Source organism: Octopus bimaculoides, chromosome 1 (genome assembly GCF_001194135.2).
Source record: "Octopus bimaculoides isolate UCB-OBI-ISO-001 chromosome 1, ASM119413v2, whole genome shotgun sequence".
NCBI lineage: Eukaryota > Metazoa > Mollusca > Cephalopoda > Octopoda > Octopodidae > Octopus > Octopus bimaculoides.
Genome location: NC_068981.1, coordinates 138,959,744 through 138,966,856, shown reverse-complemented (window position 1 = coordinate 138,966,856; position 7,113 = coordinate 138,959,744). Strand labels below are relative to the sequence as shown.

The 7,113-nt window shown below is 35.2% G+C and overlaps 1 long non-coding RNA gene across 4 annotated transcripts in view; it reads right to left on the bottom strand.

Moving 5' to 3' along the window:
• Window positions 1-2,859: 2,859 nt before the first annotated feature.
• The window catches only part of LOC128248888 (uncharacterized), a 77,155-nt gene continuing 72,901 nt past the window's right edge, over window positions 2,860-7,113 (bottom strand). For all 4 annotated transcript variants that reach the window (XR_008265033.1, XR_008265034.1, XR_008265030.1 and 1 more), the window contains 2 exons: window positions 5,647-5,786; window positions 2,860-3,260 (listed from right to left, as the gene is read on the bottom strand). This is a non-coding gene — a long non-coding RNA (uncharacterized LOC128248888). The remainder of the gene's footprint in view (window positions 3,261-5,646; window positions 5,787-7,113) is intronic.

The following is a 7,113-nucleotide window of genomic DNA, read 5'->3' as shown; positions in this document are numbered from 1 at the left end:
CTAGCATGTAAAGTGTCCTGTTAACGGTCACCTCTTTTGTCTATAAATACGTAAATTGTCTGTACACTATTATATACATCACAATGTAACCTCGTGTATATCGTTGGCGATTTTTTCTTCCTCCGTCTTCCCTTCTGTGGACTTTCCTATATTTCCGACAAAGAGCACCGCTCGAAACCTCAAATTCTCTTTCTTTCCTTTCCTGAGCGTCCAGTAACACAATATCTGTATCACGTCCTCGCGTTGTTGTTTTTTGTTGTTTTTTTTGTCGTTTTTCTTTTTTGAACTCCCTATACACACACACACACACACACACACACACACACACACACACACTCATCTATCTATTTATATATACAAACCCACTCATTCTTACCCATGTACTTAAGTGCGCACACTTATTCGCTCTTTTGCTATTATTAAGAATTATAATAGGAATATCAGTAAGAGAACTTGCAGAGTATCTTCCGAAAGGACGTTTGATCGTATTTAATTGCTTCACAGCTAAAATTCAATATATATTCAGAAAAAAAAAACTTCTTATTCATACAATACCAGGTAAAGGCAGGTTTATGGTTTAATCCACCTTCCTGTTTAACCGTTAGTTCTAACATTACTTATTCTTTTTTAAATTTACATGCATATATACAGTAACTACATAATTACTAGCCGTAAGTTTCCTAAAGTTTTCAATAGGAATTACTTTAGGGTAAGATAAAATCATGCAGTTATTTCTTCTTTTCCCAAACTAGATTAATTGGAGGACATTAGCGCCCATCAGCCATATACGACTCGTTATCACCATGAAATTGCTTTACTATAACGCTTGTTTCATAAACGGCAATTGCCTTAAGAAATGTATGATATACTACATTAAAGTCATCACCTGAAACAACGATATACAATATGTTATGAAGGCCTCAGACAGTGAGTGATTTTATATTCAGACACAACCAACATACCTATTGTTTTCGACAAGAAGAAAGAAGTACAACAATACTCTCTAATTACATCTGGAAATTGAAGGATGAAGGTACTGTTAATTATAATATTAATTAGTCGCTATTTAAAAACTGCGTCTGCTTACATCTTTAGCTTAAAATTACCTCCAAGCTTATCACAGAAATATAACGTTTAGACACAACCACTACATCTTTGATATTTGAACTTGGAATTGTTTTCTTCATGCTATTAGCAAAGGAAATTTACTTACGAACATCTCTGTCCCCTTGGCGTCTATTAATGCTTGTAGGAACTTTAAAGCTTGTCACAGGTATGTCCATACCTACTAGGTTCCACACACTAACGTCACTTTTCTTGCATTTTTACCTGTTTTGTTTTTGCAATTACTCCTTTTTGTCCAATTACTCCACCGCTTCTTCGTTCTCTCGCCTTCTCGCTACTGCATGCGCACCTCTTACAAGCACCTCTCACTTGTATCATGCTTCCATACACCATATATTGTGGAGCTTACGAATAACTTTTGATTTATTTCAATAAATTTTCAAAGATTTTACTGTGCAATTACTCGTATACTATTCTTAGTCATAAATAACTCATTAATGTTTGATTTTCATTATTAACCCACGTATACGTCATTCTCTTATATTCCTAAACTCACTCCGCCATATTCATATGTCCACATCTACTTTGGGCTAACATTGCAGTACACTTCCCGCAGATGGCCTTTTACAATGTATGACCTTTTATTTAGACTGACATATTCCTTTTTTCTTTGATATACATAATATATACTAACGTGATGTGTTTTCAAGCTTCACGTCCGTCAGTTTAGTTAGCAGTGTTACCTCTACTTACAGCTACACACTTCTATTGTGTCTTTTCCTTCGAATATCCCCAGGCGTTATGTATGTTATGTGGAGGAGCAATGGCCTAATGGTTAGGGCAGCGGACTCGCGGTTTCGATTCCCAAACCGGGCGTTGTGAGTGTTTATTGAGCGAAAACACCTAAAGCTCCACGAGGCTCCGGCAGGGGATGGTGGCGAACCCTGCTGTACTCTTTCACCACAACTTTCTCTCACTCTTACTTCCTGTTTCTGTTGAGCTTGGAATTCAAAGGGTCAGCCTTGTCACACTGTGTCACGCTGAATATCCCCGAGAACTACGTTAAGGGTACACGTGTCTGTGGAGTGCTCAGCCATTTGCACGTTAATTTCACGAGCAGGCTGTTCCGTTGATCGGATCAACTGGAACCCTGGACGTCGTAAGTGACGGAGTGCCATACATGTATGTTATACGAATGGGTGCTTTAGGTAAAAGAAAATACAGGAGGATCAATTAATTGTGATTTTATTCAGCATATTCCCGTCTCAGATTCACACGCTTATTGCAGTTTTTCTATTTATTTTTTTATTGTTTTATTTGTTTCAGTCATCTGACTGTGGTCATGCTGGAGCACCACCTTTAGTTGAAGAAATCGACCCCAGTACTTATTCTTTGTAAGCCTGGTACTTATTCTATAGGTATATTTTGCCGAACCGCTAGGTTACAGGGATGTAAATACACCAACATCGGTTGTCAAGCGATGGTGGGAGATGGGGACAAACTAAGACACACACACACATATATACGACAGGCTTCTTTCAGTTTCCGTCTATCAAATCTACTCACAAGGCTTTGGTCGACCTGAGATTATAGTAGAATACATTTACCCAAGGTGTCACGCAGTGGGACTGAAACCTGAACCATGTGGTTGGGAAACAAGCAAGCTTCTTACCACGCAACCACTATAAGCTTACTATAAGTTTGTGAATTTATTCACATCAATTGATTAGCCAAAAACGTCTTTATAAAAGGTAGGAAGGGGTTGAGGGATAAAGAGATAACGTAAACTGTGAGTTTCACTTGCTCAAGAGGAGATTTAATGCCCGTTTATGTGTTGCTTGCTTGGTGGTTCGTGTCATATCGCAAACCCAGCTTTCTGAAAATGATTTGACCAAAACAGTTAACAAGTGTATGGTGGTGATGGTACATATGTTTCTTGTTGTTTAGAGCCACGTTGATCATGATTCTATCCATGATCATCAAGTCATTTTCTCTTCTCAGACATCGTCTATCTAATAGTACGTCATTTGTTGCTGTGCGGGGCAAAATGCTTAGTGGAATTTCTTCCTGCTTTAGATTCTGAGTTCAAATACCGCCGAAGTCATCCTTACTTTTCATTCTTTCGTGGTCGACGGAATAATTACCAGGGTCGATGTAATCGACTTTCTTCTTTCCTCAAAATTATTGGCCTTAAGCTAAAAATAAAAAAAATAAATATTACATCACCAAATGTCTTAGATATATCATCATTTTTTAAAGACGGTGGGGTGTGGTTTGAGGCGACGTTTAGTCGCTATTTCTAGCAGGTCAGGCGATCGCATAGCAGCTCCTTTGTAGTAAGTGCGCATTGTAGAATTAACGCTGTAAAATTTTATGTTGAGATCAATCTATCCCGTGGATATAACTCTGCCAGACTAACTTGCATGAATACGAAGACTTCGGTGGTGTTCTAACTCATCACGAAGAAAAGGTAACACCAACGGTCACATAGTCACCGTTTTTATCATATTCCTAATGTCCCTAATGTCTTTTTAACGCCTGTCTACGCGGTATACTTCACTTCTAAAACAGCGACTCTTCCTTTCTTTTTAAGAGACAGATTTCCGGTCCGTTCCTAACACCATAAAAAAACCTCCTAAAAACATAGACACAAACATACACACACTTACTTACACACACGCACACACGTACATATATATACAATAGAAAATACATAAGATAAATAAAAGTAAACGTGGTTCATTCGACAAGGTTAACGCATTATTTTAGATTTATGTTTGTTTCACGCCTCCATCGCACAAGAGTATAGCTATTTGACGACCGGGAGAGAAATTTCGTTTTTTTTTTTAAGGAAGAAAGTAAGAGATAGAAAGCAAAAAAAAAAAAAAAAAAATTCCTCCTTGAACAATGCTTTTGTATGTGTGCATGTATTTCGTTAGAAGTCTCTTCTAGAAGCATTCTAAGGAGCACTTCACGTATTTATAGCAGAATGTCAGTTGAACAGTAGATAAAATATAATGAACTTGCGAAAAACAAAATAAAGTAAAATGAAAATAAAAGATAATGGATGAATGAATACACTTTGAAAATAGCCGTGGTAACATCCTTAAGCCAAGTGGTAAATTGTGAAAGGCGTAGAAGTTCTTTATAAAATACAGTTTCTCGAGTTGTTCTCAGTTGTAAAAGATGAAAACCCAAGTATTGTTTTAATCAGGAAGTAAACTGTTGTGAAATCCTATTTTTCTAAGGAGTGTCTACCAATTCTGGGTAATGAATCACATAAGCTGTAAGTAAATTTCAAATTAACGTAACTAACAAATATTTTACCGAATCAAAAATATTGATATTCTTCGGGATGACAAAAGAAAAAAAAAGTATTTTTGATAATTTTTCTCTTTATTCTTTGAATAATTTTAGAACCTTTTTCTCATCTTAATCGCTAACGTTTAAAGTCTTAATGACGTCATACGATTTCTTGAAAGTTGCTTCCAATATCTAATTGAATTGGCAGAATTGTAAGAGTGTCGTGTATAATGTCTTGAGGGGTTTAGTCACATCTCTATGTTCTGAATTCAAACACCGTCGGGATCGACTTGGCTCTATATCCTTTCGGAGTCGACAAAATAAGTTGTAGCGAAGTACTTGGGCCAATGCAATCAAATATATTCTCAATCTCAAATAAATTGTGACCATATACCAACTGTTGAATATTAATATTCTTTTAGAAACGTGGGGATGGTGGATGGTAGGGAGAAACTGGGGAGGGCAAAATCATTAGAACGCCATTTTGAATTCAATTTGACACCACTAAAGATGATAAAGCATCGGACCCTTCTGGGTTCGACAAAATAAGGACCAAGCAAGTAGTCAGAGGGATGATACGACTATGGCCTTCCTCCTAAAATCTGTAATCTTATATGTAGGTGTTATATATCATAGAACCAATATTCCAAGAATCTTTACGTTGTAAATAGCACTAAAATCCTTATTAAATCACACACTATTGTCTTAAAAAAGAAGATACACATTGGATAATATGACCTGAGATACACTATGCCAGAAGAAAAGAGGACAGCAAAGGCTTGAATGCCTTTGATCATAAGTCTACTCAATTAAGGCTGACATGTAACTGCTCAGCAACAATCAACACAACATCACTCTATGTGAATGTTGAACATTGCAGAGCCATTAATAAAATGTCTTCATCAGTCGTGTAGTTATGAGGTTTGTTTTGAAATCAGGTGACCTAGAATGTTATCCCAATTTGCCCCAGACCCTAAAACATGAAATTTGGTTGACGAAGACTTTGTGAAATCCTGTTTGGTTGTAGTTGTTATTCATCATCCGGTTTAACACAGTCGCACGGCTCGCGAATAACTTTAATAGAGTCAATTCTATTTGCAAGCTTTAGGACCAAACTGAATGGCTTGAGAAATCAGTATCTTCATCCCAACAGTTTCAGAGGTCTTGTGAAAATGTCATGGCTACTGCCCTCCCTCCCTTGACCATGTCGTTTATACAAAATAAAATTTTAAAAAAAAAAGAAAAGAAAAAATTTTATTGAAACTTGCTGAAACTTACATTTTGGTCTTTGAATATTGTGGTCTCATCTAAGGATTCAGCAATAATAATTTCCCTTTCCAAATTTTCGATAAAATAAATTACCAATCAGATAATGGGGATGATTTAATCGATTGTGTCATGGATTTGTGACCTTGTACCTATGTTAGAAATCAATACCAAATCAGTAGTTTTTAATGTAATTGAAAAATCAAATAATGAGACAAAAGAAAAACGAACAGTTAGTAAAGACAACCAAGAAACATCAATGTAAAGCACAACCATCTCCTAATTTAGCGATTTGATGAGAAAGAAACATCTGATGAGAATGTACTAAGATTTATAGTTAATCTAAGAGACAAAAATATTCATAATATATTTGTATATGAACTACTGCAGTCTTTAGTTTCATCTTCAGAATACATCCTGTATCTCAATTCTTTTCGTTTGTATGTTTATTGGAGTCTCTGTTCGAGATTCAAAGACAGCTATGCAACAAAACAACACAACGAGGAAATCTCTGTGCAGATTGCATTACCATGGCGATCCCATATCTCATTCAAAGGTTAGAATGCAATAGACAATACAGCTCCATGCTATAGTTAGACCTGACCGAAATGGCAGCCATATTCGCCCTCAATTTAAACATTAACATCTACAGGGTGATTATGGCTGATAATATTTATGTTCAATTCAGGGTTTACATGGGACATAACAACTTGATGCAGAAATATTTATCAACTGGAATAGTTCAGGAAAAACAGACGTTATATAGTATAATGCAATATAATATAAAATATAAAATATAATACAATAGATATAATATATAAACATATATCAAATAGAGTACTTTCATATGAAGAATTAAATTTCCTAGCCACAACATATCTTATACTAAATTTGACTCTCCTTTCAGCAATGGGTCACTTCAGGGGTAAATGTTCCGTTGTTCTTAAACACACTTTAAGACAATAATCCTAATTTAACACAAATATACACACACAAATACACACACACAAATACACACACATATATTCGCATATATGTGCTTCATTAAATATACAACTGTATTCAAACTTTATTTTATTGTAGATTTTCTCGTACTTTCTTATTGTTATTTTTTCAGCGAGTTTGGAACAATAAAGTTGCAAAATTCATATTTTGGAAACAGACCTACACTGTCTCATTTCCATATGTATGTATGTATGTATGTATGTATGTATGTATGTATGTATGTATGTATGTATGTATGTATATGTGCGTAAACGCATCTATACATATATAAGGATGCATGTATCGGCCCATATATATATATATATATATATATATATACCGATTATATATTCATATATACAAAAATGCATACATACATAGATACACACACGTATCTATATTTATATTTATATAATATACTTGTATATCGTACATATGAGCAAATGTATATATATATGCATACCTATCTACATCTCTATATACCTATATATAGAT